Source organism: Camelus bactrianus, chromosome 13 (assembly GCF_048773025.1).
Source record: "Camelus bactrianus isolate YW-2024 breed Bactrian camel chromosome 13, ASM4877302v1, whole genome shotgun sequence".
Lineage (NCBI taxonomy): Eukaryota > Metazoa > Chordata > Mammalia > Artiodactyla > Camelidae > Camelus > Camelus bactrianus.
Genome location: NC_133551.1, coordinates 62559464 through 62574183, shown reverse-complemented (window position 1 = coordinate 62574183; position 14720 = coordinate 62559464). Strand labels below are relative to the sequence as shown.

At 41.1% G+C, this 14720-nt stretch overlaps 1 pseudogene; it reads left to right on the top strand.

The window, feature by feature from the left end:
- The first annotated feature begins 880 nt into the window (after positions 1-880).
- LOC123614844 (zinc transporter SLC39A7 pseudogene) lies at positions 881-2094 on the top strand (annotated as a pseudogene).
- Positions 2095-14720: the final 12626 nt, after the last annotated feature.

Sequence of the window (14720 nt, the reverse complement as noted above, 5' to 3'; positions counted from 1 at the left end):
CTTCCCGGCTCAAACTCAGTCTCTTGAATGAATTTTACCTGGGCCCCGATGCTCTTAAAGTATGCTGCAGTGCCTTCACTGATCTCAGAGAAACACAGCAAAATTTATTCATTTTATGAATGTATGCATATCCAATTTATTCATTCTTTCCAGCCTTCTAGTTCTTGCCTTAGGAGGCTTATGGAGTAAAAGAGATTTAAAAAACATTCATGTCTGAGTATTCATAACCTTGAATGGAAGAACCTGTGAATTGGGCAGTTTGCTCTGCATAATAAAGAACAAGGGTTTGGGGGGTATAGCTCAGCAGTAGAGCACACGCTTAGCATGCTCGAGGTCCTGGGTTCAATCCCCAGTACCTCCACTTAAAAAAATAAAAGATAAAGAACCGGAGGGGAGAAGAGGGTGATGTTGGTTTGGTTTTGTTCTGTGCTTTTGCTTCTCCCTGCCCGACCCCTAGCAAAGATAGTTCTCCCATTCTCTCCAATTCCTGGCGCGCTTTGCCCGTATAGACCCCTCCTTAGTTCATGTTTTCCACTTTACCCTGAATCCCCACTCCTACTTTTCTTCTCCCCTGTGGACACTCCTTTTAATGTATTTAATTTGTCTCATTAAAAACAAACAAGTGAGAACTTTCCATTGACCATACAGGCCCCTTCAGGGACTGGGTCACCTCTGCTTCCTTGCGAGCAAAATTCTTCAAAAGTGCTGTCTGGGGAACAGTCCTGGGAAGAGTCTTGGGGCCAGTGTGGATGGGGACAGAATAGAATGGAGGAGGGACCACAGAAGTGGACAGAGGGCATGAGTGGAATACAGCAGACCCCACATAGGTATAGAGTTAAAGATGGGTGGAGTCACTGTCTCTGTCGCTCTGGTCAGCTCGATGTCCAGAGGCCTGGGGGCCCCCACGGGGTGGCTGTGGGGACTGCAGTACCACCTGAGGGCTGCTCGTGGCCAGACACCAGGGTCATGGAGACCTGCATGAAGACCTACATGAAGACTTCTATGGTCACAGTCACAAGAAGGCGCTCCAAGTGGACTTCCACCAAGGACAGTCATGCCTATGCCCATGGCCACACTCACAGGAGCATCTGGCATGGGCACATCCATGGTCATGACCATGGACATTCACATGAGGATTTGCATCAAGGCCATAGCCATGGCCACTGCCATGACAGCCCCTCCCACAGAGGATGAGGACATGACCATGAGCATAGCCTATGCTCTGGGACCACAGTGCCGATCTCTGCAGCTCCATTTTCCTTCTTCATCCTTAACCCCAAGGAGTCCAGTTCCCCAGCACCGCTCTCCACTTGAGATCTTACTCAGCTGTGCTTCAGGTGGGCTTCTGAGAGCTATCTTCACCCACCTCGTCCCTGCTGCCCAGGAAACTCATTCTTGCCACCCCCTGGAGCACCGTGGGAGGGTCCCATCCTGTCTGTGAAACTGCAAGTCCTCAGTGGAACTGTCACCTCTTTTTGTGAGACATGGCAGGAGGACAAGCAAACGCTCTTGATCACACATGGAAGTCACTGACATGGAAGACAGGAGCATCCTTCAAAGGAAAAGCAGAGCTCAGAAGAAGAGGAAAAGGAAGCCAGGCTGGGGGATGGGGAGTTTCTCAGAAGAGGAGAGAAAGGGGAAGTGCCCAAGGATGGGCCAGGGAGACCTCAGAATTCTGAAAAGGAAAAAAACATGTTCAGACCTGCATGTGTTGGGGGACTTGAATCTGGCTGCTGACTGGCCATGGTACTTCATTCCAAGCGGATAGGGGGCTGGGATCCTGACCACAGTGACTGTCCTGCTACAGGAAGTGCCCCATGAAGTTGGGGACTTTGCCTTGTAGGTCCAGTCTGGCAATAGGGGCACTGGTGGGTGCAGCCTGTGCCCTCCTAACTCACGGAGGGGCTGTGGGCAGTGAAGTGCAGGTGGGCGGGTCCTGGCTGGAACTCTTGCTGCTTTCCCTATGGCTCAGTGATGTTCCATGTCCTTGTTGCCTGAGTTGTTGAGAGAGACTTCACCATTGCAGTCACTCTGGAGGGGCTGAGGCTGCTGGGGCCAGTTGTCATGATGGTACTGATCGTTCCCCTCATGTGAGAGGTAGGATACATTTCCCCCAGCCCCAACCCAAACTTCTAACCTCTAACTCCTCCAGGTCAGGGGTCTATGGAGGCTGGGGGCCCTGGCCAGGGACCGCTGCCCAAGGCAGGGGTTGTATCCTAGGGAAGTGGTTGCTTTGGATGAGACCATCAAGGTTTTGCAGTCTTACAGGGGCTGTCGAGGTGAAATTGAGAGGCCAGAGGGGTGGTGCTGTTGGGCACGGTCTGGCCATGTTGTTGGGTTTGGAGGGCTAAATGGGGCCATGAAGAGAGGTGATGCACCCCCCCACCATGCCCCCAACCTGTTCTCGGAGGACCAAGCTGCCTTCCTTCTCCCATGTGATGGTAGAGGTTTCAGGGAAGACCAGAGCCTGGACAGAAGGAGAAGCAGGAGTAGAGGATAAACATCAATTAAACTTCAATCATGCGTCCTCATTTGGAAGTTATGGGGGAGGGTAGGTGTCAGCTGCTAATCTCATGGCCTGATTTGTGGGTGTGTTTCTACTCTTTTTATATCACTGTCTGACTGGAGAGCAGGGGTGGTGACCGGAAATAAAGTCCTTGGATCTTCTGCCACAAAATTTAAAAAAAAAAAGTACTGTCTCTACTTGCTTTACCCACTTCTTTCCCTGGTCTCTCTAGAGCCGTCTCAAGTGAGGCTTCCAACCCACCACTGCACTAAATTCTCCTTGCTAAAACTGTTTGGTCCTCCCTCATTTAATCAGCTTATCAGTAGAATTGGACATAGCCTATTTCTCCTTCCTTTTGGAGATATTTTCTCCCTTGGTGTCCAGGACCCCACCTTCTCTCAGTTCTCTTCCAACCTCAGTGGCCATTCCTTTTCAGCCTCCTTTGCTGGCTCCCCACTACCTCCTCTCCTTGTAAATAACAGCGCCTCGGGGCTTGGTCTCAGGCTTTTTTTTTTTTTTTTTTTTTTTTTTGCTATTGTGCTCATCCCTTGGTGACTTCATCTAATCCCACGATTTCAATACCTTCTATCTACTGCAACTCCCAAAAGTGTACCCTCAGACCTCTCCCCTGCATTCTGGACATAAATGGCCAGCAGACCCCTTGCGATCTCCACTTGAAGGTCTAACAGGCATCCCAGACTTAGCCCAAATCAAACTCACTTTTTCCACCTAAAGTATTCCTTCCGCCACAGTCTTTCCCTCCCCGTGAAATCAACTCCAGTCTTCAGTTTGCTCAGGCCAACGTCCCAGCAACATCCGTGGTTCCTCTAGTCCCCACACACCCACGCATTAGTAAATTGTCTGCTTTGTTTTAAAATTCTCTATCTTCTCCCAATTTGCAACTTGTCTTTTTACTCTTGGTGGGATCTTTTGATGAACAAATGTTTTTAATTTAATGTTGTCAAATTCATTTCTTTTTTGGTTAACACTTCCGAAAATACCTTGTTTAAAGTATTGCCTATCCTTAGTCCTTAAAGATAGTCTTTTGAAGCTTTTCTTTTTCTCTTTAAAGATTTGCCTTTCCCATCTCTCCTGCCACCCTATTCGAAACGACCATCACTCCTGTCCTGGATCACTGCAATCCCTCCTAACTGCTCTCCCAGCTTCTAGTCTTGCCTCTGCACATAAAACCATGGAGATGCTGTAAAAACAAACCAGATCATTTCACTCCTCTGCCAAAAAGCCTCTAATGGATTGTCATTTTGTTCCAAGCAAAATCCTAAGCGCTTACCACAGCCTGCGAGGCCCTGTGTGACCTCGCCCACCACAATGTCTCTCATTTCCTGTAACTCCCTCTCTCACTCTACTCCAGCCACACATTGGCCTCCTTAATGTTTCTAAAACATGCCAAGCACACTCCCACCTCAGGACCTTTGCACATACTGTTCTCTTTGCCTGGAGTTCTCTCCTCCCACATATCCAGTTTTATTTCTCCTCTTAAAGCAGGCCTCTGTTCCCAGGTCACCTTATCAAAGAGGACTTCCATGGCAGCCCTGCATAAAATAGCACATTTCCCCCCTCAACCATCATCTCCATCCTGTGTTCCTTACTTATTTTTCCTTATCATCTATCTTCTTCTAGCAGAATATAAGTTCCATAAAAATCAGAATTTTGCTTTGTTTGCTGCTATGTTTGCTCCCAAAGTCAAGAGTGGTGCCTGACACATAGTATTTAAAAAAATACTACTGAATACATGATTGAGTGAATGAATGTGTCTTGGAAAATATACAGTGCTCTTTTCAGAATAAATGTTTTGAATTTACATAAATTTACATAAATGTGATATGTATTCTGCTTCTTACTTTCTTACTGAACACATCTAAGATTTAACCATATTGCTGAATGTAAATGCAGTTCATTATTTCTGCCCACTGCATAGTGTTCCATCAAATGCCACATTTTTCTCATCCATCTCCTTAAAGAGGGATGCACAGTTTGCCTCCAGCTCCAACTACAGACACAATGTGAAATGAATTTCCTGAAACATATACCCTATGGATCTGTGTGAGAGGTCTTTTTGGCATTTTGGGGATGGGGAGTGGAGGGAGTGGGGTGGTATATATACCCAGGAGGAGAATTGGTGAGTCATAGGACAAACATAGATATATTTAATGTGAGTCAGTGCAGCCAAAAGCCCTGCTGGGGAGAAAGCACACATAATTTCTACCTTCCCCCATCAGCAATTTGTGGAAAATCCTGCTTCCTCCATATCCTTACTGGTCCTTTGAATTACCTTGAGTTTCTAATTTTTGGCATTAAGTTGGATATAAAGTATTATCTAATTGTTGTTTTCATTTGGATTTCTCTGACTATCAGGTAAGAGCACATAGAGTTTTAATTCTGCAGTTTGCAACTTTTTTGGGGGGGGGAAGGGGAGAGAAGGGGAGAAATCACAATTTACTTAGATACTAATAAAATGTATTAAGTCATTTACTCTCCTTTACTTCCCATATCTTACTGCTTTCTCCTGGATTCAGTTCTCTTCTTCCTTTATGCTTACTTTAGGAGGGATTTCAAAGATGATCTTTATGTGGCAAAATTTCTGAGGCTTTGAATAAATATTTATTTCACTCAAGTATTTAAAGGACAGTATAGCTAGAGATAAAATTCCAGTTTCAAAGTTCTTTTCCTTCAGCAGTTTGAAAGTATTATTCTATTGTCTTTTTGCATCCTAGCTATTAAGGAGTTCTTGATCTAATCAAAATGCCAGGAGTTTTTCTCCCCCATGTTGTGTTGTATTTGCAAAACATCAAATAAAATATGTAACATTTTTTAAAAAGTGGCTCTGAACACACCCCAACTCAACTCAGGGATTGGAGCATTACCAGTACTGTTTCCTCATCTACACTTGTGCCCTTTCCCCACCTTAGCCTCTCTTCTGCCCCCTAGAGGGAGCCACTTTCCTGAATGATCCTCACTTTAAAAATAATTTTCACGGCAGCACTACTTACTTGCACCCCAATGTTCATAGCAACACTATTTACAACAGCCAAGACATGGAAGCAACCTAAATGTCCATCGACAGATGACTGGATAAAGAAGTTGTGATATATTTATACAATGGAATACTATTCAGCCATAAGAAATAATAAAATAATGCCATTTGCAACAACATGGATGCACCTGGAGATTGTCATTCTAAGTGAAATAAGCCAGAAAGTGAAAGAAAAATACCATATGATATCACTTATATGTGGAATCTAAAAAAAAAACAGACTCACAGACATAGAAAACAAACTTACGGTTCCTGGTGGGGAAGGAGGTGGGAAGGAATAAATTGGGAGTTTGAGATTTGCAGATACTAACTAATACATATATAAAATAGATTAACAACAAATTCATACTGTAGAGCAGTATCTTTTAGTAGCTTATGGTGAAAAAGAATATGAAAACGAATATATGTGTGTTCATGTATGACTGAAGCATTATTCTGTACATCAGAAATTCACACATTGTAAACTGACTATAGTTCAATAAATAAACAAATAAATAAATAAATAAATTTCAGGTACACATACAGATAAAATAGATAAACAACAAGAACCTACTGTACAGCACAGGGAACTATATTCAATTTCTTGTAATGAGCCTTAATGGAAAAGAAACTGAAAAAAGTATGTATGTATATGTATAACTGAATTGCTTTACTGTACACCTGAAGTTAGCATTGTAAATTGACTATACTTCAATAAAAAAGAAGGATGAAGAATGAAGAATGAAGAAGGAGGAGAAGAAGTAAGGCTACATGAACAAGGAAAAAAAATTAAGAATAAAATGCTTTGCTGAAACCCTTAAAAAACAATTTTGTCATAAATGTGTGATGTGGCTCCCTAAAATCATACATTGTGTAGTTCTGCTAGTTTTTTCCCAGCTTTTAATAAATGAGCTCATATTGTGCATAGTCTTCTGCAACTTGTTTCTTTCCCCTTAACTGTATATTTCTGTTTCATCTATTTTGTTGCATGTAGCTGTACTTAATTCTGTTTCCTTCTGCATGACGTTCCACTTCTGAAATATATTACAATCTATTTATCCATTATCCTGATGACATTTAGGTTTATGTCCAAGTTTTTGCCAGTAGAAAGAATATTGCTATGAATACTTTATCCATGTCTCTTGGTACATGCATGTATTTGTTTGGAGTGGAGAGGCTGGGTCATAAGGTTTGCATATCTTTAATTTTATTCAATAATGCCAGATTGTTGTCTGAAGTGTTTATGCGAATTTAGTCTTCCACCAGCAATATATGGGAATTCTGTTTAATCCACATCTTCAACAACACTTTATATTACCAGACTTCCTAATTTTGAATAGTCTAGTAGATGTAAATTGGTATCTTGTGATCTTAATTTGCATTTCCTAGATTCTTAGATTAAGCATCTTGTCGTACATTGATAAGTTCTTCTGTGAAATCTCCATTCAAGTCTTTGCCCATCTTTCCATTGGGTTGTGTGTCTTTTTTCTTATTTGTTTATTATAGTTTGTAATAGTATCTATTCGAGATATTAATCTTTTCCCAGTTACAATAATATTGTTGCAAGCATCTTTTCCCAGTTTACAACTTAGCTTTTTGACTCTCTTTTTGGTATCTTTCTTTTTTTTACTTTTTTCTCTTTATGGTATCTTTTGATGAACATTTTTTTATTTAATGTAATCAAAAATTTCCTTTTTTTTCTTTTATAGTTAGCACTTTTTTAATAGCTTGTTTAAGGAAATCTTTCCTATCCCTAGGCTTTAAAGATATTCGCTTGAAGCTTTATTTTTGGTTTTTCATATGAAACTCTTTAATCATTAGGAATTGACTTTTGTGTATAGTGTGAAGAATAGATTCAGTTTCATTTTTTTCTACACGCACAACCAGTTGTCTCAGTGCCACTCATCCTTTCCCAAGTATCTATTTTGTCTTACATCAAGTTTTCATATACACGTGGGGTTTTTTACTATGCTATTGTTTTTCTTTGGTGAATCTGTCAATCCCTGCATAGATATCGCACTTTCTTAATTAATACAGTAGATCAAGGTCTCGCACCTTAAATTTCTCTTCAGCGGTGGCTATTTTTGGATATTTGTCTTTATAAAAGTTATGGAATCAGCTTGTAAGTTCCTCAAAAATTCTGTTTGGATTTTTATTGGACAGTGAGTGATAAAAATAAATCAGTTTGGAGAAAATGGACATCTTTACAGTGGTGTGTTTCCACTTACACCCCTACTGTCCTTGTGCCATTGTTGGCACATATTTTACATCTACATATGTTAAAAAAGAATCCCAACTTACATTTTTATTAGTTTTGCTTTAAAGTCAATTGACATTTAATAAATTTAAGAACAAAAAGTTGTCTTTTTAAATATTCACCCACTTACTTCCATCCCCAATGTTTTTCCTTTCCATAGATCTAAATTTCCAACTGCTGTCAATTTCTTTCAGCCTATTTAATTTCCTTTAGAATTTCTTGTGGTGAGGGTCTGCTGGTGATAAATCATTCAGCTTTGATTTATTAGAAAAAAATCCTGATTTCACCTTCATTTTTGAAAGAAATTTTCACTGGATATAGAATTCTTGGCTGACTTTTAATTTTTTCCTTCATTTCTTAGAATATGTATTACCATCATCTGCTAGCCTCCAATCAGATAAGAAATCCATTGTCACTCTTATCATTGTTCCCCTGTTTGTAATGCATCTACTTTCTCTGGCTACTTTAAATATCTTTTTTTTTTTTTAATTGAAGTATAGTCAGTTACAGTGTGTTGATTTCTGGTCAGCCTAGGTATGGCTTTCTTTGTTTTATCCTCCGTAAGTTTGGTTGAGCTTCCTGGATCTTTGGGTGCTATTTTTTAAATCAAATTTTTGGCTAGTATTTCTTCAAAAACATTTCCCCCCTATTCTTTCTCTCTCTTTCTGAGATCCCAGTTCCTGAAATGTATCTGCCCTTACATGGGCAAAGTGACCTGCCAGTAATTTAATTGCCTGCTAGAATAAAACAACATTCTTCTGAGAAAGATAACAGGATCCAGTTTCTATGACCTATCATCCACAATATCCAGTATATAATAAAATTGTTAGACTTTCAACAAAACAGGAAGCTGATCTGTAATAAAGAGAAAAATGAGTCAATATAAAGACACCCACAAATGACCCACACTGGAATTAGCAGACAAAGAATATGAGATAACATTGATAAATTTGTTAAAAAGTCTATGGAAGAAGAGCTACATAGTGGGCAAAGAGAGACTGGAGGGAAGGGGGCAAGGGCAGAGCCATTCAAGGAATGACAACAATTTAACACCAAAATAGTGGAAGATTCAACTCCCAATTGGCCTTGAGGATTAAGCTGGCGGAGGTTTGAGTTTAGTAGACCTTGGGCTTCATTATATGCTCATTGTAACAGAATGATAAATAACATGCCCGCAGGCACCATGGCAGTCCCAAGGCCAACCACAAAAGGCCAAAGAATGGGCAGTGGCCCAATTCCTGGGAATCCCAGCCTCTTCCCCAGGGCAGCTGGAATGGTCCCACCTGTACACCTGTACGTGTGTGAAGCTACTAAGCCCATAAAAACTGGCAACACCATGCCTGGTGGCCCTTTTTCACTCCCTTCTTTTCAGAGACAGCCTGCACTCTGTCTATAGAGTGTGTACCTACTCTTAATTTAATCTGAGCACCCAACTCCCACACCTCTTTCCTTGCCTTTTCTTGCCTTACACTCTATGCAGTATGTATCTGTCTAAGTAAATCTACCTTTACTCAACGGTGGCTCGCACTTGAATTCTCTCCTGCGCAAAGCCAAGGACCCACACTTGGCAGGGCATGTCCCAGGGGCTCAACCGAGACATGGGACATGGCCCTTCTCACGCTCCACATCCATTTTTCCTGCATCAATGGGAAATTTTAGGAGAGATTTGGAAACTCTCAAAGGAAAAACCAAATAAAAATCCCAAAACTGAAAATACAGTACCTACAATCGAAAGTGCTTTGGATATGATTAACACTAGGTTGGATACAACAACCAAGGAAATGATCAGTGAATTTAAAAACAGATCAATAGATAACATCTCAGCAGAGAGAATAAAAGACTGAAAATCAGAAGAAAAAAAAAGGGAGGGAAACCAATTAATGTCTGAAAGGCAATAAAAGGATCATCTCTGGGATTATCTTCCCTATGGGTGAAATATTTTTATATTGATACTGGATAAAAATCATTTGCATTGCTCTCTGTTTTCTATTAGTTAATATCTAAACTTATAGAGTTTCAAAGTGTTTTAATAAACAGTACATGAAATAAAATACATCCGTCTAAAGAATTGGATAATCACTGATAGGGCCTGCCCCAAATTACTGAAGGGAAATGCAATAATTCCTTTTAGCTTATTTTCAAATTTTGAGTAATTTTGCTTAACAAGAGTTAACAAGAGTAAAGACTTAAAAAAGAGAGAAATGTGGATTCTAAGAACTTTCTCTTTTTTCCTTTCTCCTCTTTCTCTCTCAACATCTCTTCTCTCTCTCTCTCAAAGACTTCTATAGATTTGTATATACAAAGCACTATGCTAAATATTTTACAGTTAAAATGTATTTAATCCTGGTAAAAGGTAAATTGTCCTAAACTTGTTCTAGAGCAAAATGCTTTCGTGGGGTCTAATTCTCAGCTTCCCTCCAGGAAAAACAAAACCAGAAACAACTTGTCTGAGAAAATGCTTAGGCAATTTTCTGATGAATTTTAATGGGATTAGACCTATTCTGGAAACTAGCTACTCACCTACCCAACAGACTTTTATCTGAAGGTCTGAGAGTCTTCTATCAAAGGTCTAGAAATACTTTTTTCTTTCTTCATCTGATCTAACAATGATTATCTATCCATTTTTTTCCATAGAAAAAAAATTTTATTTGGCTTACTGAAAGCCTTTTGGTTGTGGGACACACTGTGGCTGGTGTTGAGGGCAGTAAGAGAATTTGTCAAATGCAAAGGATGAGAATATAAAAGTTTATTAGGGTACGCTGCCATAGACACAGCTGAGAGACGCCTGTGTGAGCACTGAGGGTTGATTGTTGGGGCCTTTTATAAGGTAGGGTCACAAGATTGGCTTGTGCACAAGTCTCTGATTGGTTGTGGGTGAGGTAAGAAGTTTAGGGTCCGTGAAGGGGCAGTGGGGTTTTTGACTCTGATAAGGTGGATTGAAATAAGCCAGCCTGAGCTATTGTGAGATTAGGCATTACCTAGGGCTATTAGTTTGTTAGGGCAAACATGCCCAGTAAAGAATGTAATTTTTTCCATTGAGGGATCGTAGGCAGACATCTGAGAGCCCAGGAATGGGGGTTGTTGGACTTTGAAGGATGTCAGCTGGCCCCACACTTTTCCCTTGCGGAAGATTATAATAAAACTTTGGCATATGCTATTAACTAAATTATCTATAAAATCCAGTTTTCTTTAACAATCCTTATAACAACCCACAAGATCTAAATGATTCCACCCTCCTTTCACACTCAATTTTTCTGGATCAAAACTCTAAACACTTCTCTTTCCCATGAAGATGGTTTCACAGGTCAGAAGTTTATGGCAGACACGATACACATACTTGGATTCACAAGTGTCTGTCAAGGGAAAAAAAAGTGATCTGCCTTCAGTTCAGACCAGAGTGATCACAGAAGACCATCTACCCAGGTGTCAGTATATGCTTAGAGATTCAGATATACTGGAATCACATTGGTGTAAGAGGTATTTATAATCGAGGAGAAATCGCTTTGGACTTCAAGGCAGACTCAAATGCTTAACCTCCTCTCCACCACCAAAAAGGTACTTCTGTTGATGAAACCACTAAGGGCTGAGGCGTAAAGAGAGGCTGTCTTGGCTCTTTCCAGAAACAAGACTGTCAAACAGAGCTTGGACCTGAAATGCCAGGGCTTGGAGAGCTGGAACTGATGCTCAAACTTTTAGAACAGATTTTGATAAATGAGGTCCTGAAGAATGATCAGGTAATCCTCCTTATCTGGAAAACCCAGAGGCAGCTTGGGCTTGCGGTGGGGCAAATTGGGGACCACTTTATTCATTCTGTCCCTCATTTCTTGCATTTGCCATAGGTAGCAATGGTCCTTATTAGGGATCAACAGCAGATTTCCCAAAACTTTGAGGGGTTGTGGCTGTGCAAGCAGATAGGATGGGGGTCCCCGGAGAAAGAGAACCAGGCATGACTTTCTTGACATAAGAGAAGCCACTTATTGCCTAAGCCATTTTGTAATCTAAACAAGACCACAATCCTAGCCCTTGAACAGGTCTCAGTAATTAATAATCTTAAAGGAACAAAAGAATGCAGAAACATTTCCAATTATCAGGCAAGAGAAGAAACAATAGCAAAGGTAATATATCAGTTCTCTTTCGATGGTAAAAGTTAGCCTGAAGCCCTGAACGACCACATCAACTGGAATTTAAGAACTGTTGATATTGACCTTTTCTGATCCTCATGACTTCAGTCAACTGAAGCTTGGCTTCTGTGGGATTCTGTCTACACACAGCACAAGCCCCTTCATGAATATGCATATACCCTTACTTAAAACTTCCCCAGTTTCACTGTTCTGAGAGGCACTGCTTTGGGGAAGATCCCTGGTGGTCTCCTTACTCGCTGCAAGTAACAAATCCTTCCTTCTCCTGACCTTTGGCTTGGTTGTGTCTTTTGGCTCGACACCCACCAAGATGTGAACCCAGTTTTTGGCTACTAGCTGAAGAGGGGGCATTTAGAGGTAGTCTGTAACAGTTAGGGTCCCATTTTCTGGGGTCAGAGTTCCCCAGTTCTTCTCTGAGGTTTGAGAGAGGGGCCTTTGATGGCTCAGCTTGGCAGTCCCTCCAGAGCCACCCTGGAGAAATTGTGTTTACTCCACAAGAAGAGAAAGTTAGGGGTTGGACTATATGTAGAAGGAGCCTCTGGAGGACATAGTAAATATTGGCTTCCATTGTGGAGGTCTGCAGAGATTTACCAGGGGAAAGCTAGTTACGGGACATAAACTATCCTGAGAGTCTAAAGCAGAGGATTCTGGCTTTAGGAATCAGCTCTCAGGGTCTTAGTAAAAAATCAAAAATGTTTCTCAAAGTGAGGTTCCTTATCAGAATTTCCTGGGACTGTTTATTTAAAATACAGATTCCTGCCTTCCACACAGATCACAACTCTGGCAGTGAGATCCAAGAATCTACATTTTAAAAAATCACCAGCTTGAGGAGCTTGGGGTGATGCAAGAAAGACTATCCAGATGTGTCTCTTAAATGTTCAAGGCAAATGAAAATTCAGCCTCCAGGAAAGAACACCACCTTCTGGGTGTGAAAGCCATAGAGTGTCTAAGATGTGCGGTAAATTGTTTTGTATTCATTTAACTGGCTTTATATAAGAAATAGAAACAGACCAGAGGTAGCCTTTTAAAAATTTTGTATTTTTTATTGTAATTTTTCAATTTAAAATGTTTACTTATTCTAGATTAACATTTCTATTAATGCACATTACATTTACACATACTTCTTTGGAGTAGGGTTAAAAGCCACAGCATCTTACCCTCTGGATGGGTGCCTATGATAGCCCATGCAGGTAGGGAAACTCCTCACTCTTTTTCTAGGTGCTGCCTGGGCCCTAAAAGAATGGAGGGCTGATGACACTCCTACTGTGGAAGCAGGTGTCTAGATATAGATTAGGGCACATGCTGGCAGTACTACCCCCACATGTCTTGTTGTAGGTTGACGTGTGAGTTAGACAACCCCAATTTGTTGATAAGATGTGGTGACCCTCCTTGGGATGTAAGCAATGGGTCAAGTCATAATTCACACACTCTATACCTGGCCTAAATGTCTTTATCCATTGCCAATGGGTCACTGGACCACAACCTTTCAGGAATTCGACAAGGTCCGAAGGGAAGTTGTGTCATCCAAATTCATATTTGCTCACTTGTATCCTTGTGTCTGGTCTCTAGCCAGCCTTATATGTATAAGACAATGTGATAAGGACCTGGTCCAGCTAGGGAATTTGGGTGTGGGAGACAAAGAGAAAAGAGAAAGACTGCTTAGAGTAACAGGAGTTGTTGCTGATTTTAAATGAAGTCAAGAATGATTTAAATCACAGACTGCTTATGGCCACCACTGTCAGAAAAGTCTGGAACTGAAGGTGAAGACAATTGACCCAGGCCTCTCTGGCTTTCCCTTCCTCTCATCTGGGTGACACTGACCAGATTAAGAAGGCTCGTTCCTTACTGACCAGTAGGATAAAGTCAGTCTACATTCCCTCCTCCAGCCATTTTGCATAACACCTACATGAATGTCAAGCCATTGTAATGTTGTGGTCTCAACCCTCAGCAGACAGACAAAATCCTAACTTGAGTTCTAACCCTAAACTTGGGTTCTGTTGTATGCTGGCCGTGTGATTTTAGGCAACTAACGTCTCCTTCCTGGATCTCACTTAACTCATCTCTAGAATGGGGATAATATCTATGTATTAGCTTGTGAGAGTTGCTCTAACAAAGTAACACAATCTGGGTGATTTATTTATTTATTTTGGTGGGTTAGGTTTATTTATTTTTAATGGAAGTACAGGGATTGAACCCAGGACCTCATGCATGCTAAGTATACACTCTACCGCTAAGATATACTCTACCCGCAACCTGGGTGATTTAAACAACAGAAATGTATTTTCTCGCAATTCTGGAGGCTAGAGGTCTGAGAACAAGGTGTTGGCAGGGTTGGGCTGGTTTCTTCTGAAACCTCTCTCCTTGGCTTGTGGATGGCTACCTTCTCCATCCATCTGCACCTGGTCTTCTGTCTGTATGCATGTTTGCGTCTTAATTTCCTCTTGTAAATACACCAAATCATATTGGATTAAGGCCCACCTAATGACTTAATTTTAACTTAATTACCTCTTTAAAGAGCCCTGATTCCAAACACAGTCACAAAGAGGTACCAGGGGTTAAGCCTTCAACATTGAATCTTGGGGGGGGGGGTACACAATTCAGCCCATAGCAACCTACTACACATTATTGTGAGGACTGGATTATCTAAAGCTTTTAAAGCGTTAATGTGAAGTCTGACATAGTCTGCCTGCAAAATGGTCAATGCTACTGAGACAGGAGGGAAGAGGGCAGGGCACAGCCACTCAAGGAATGATAGCAGTTTAACACCAAAATGGTGGAAGATTC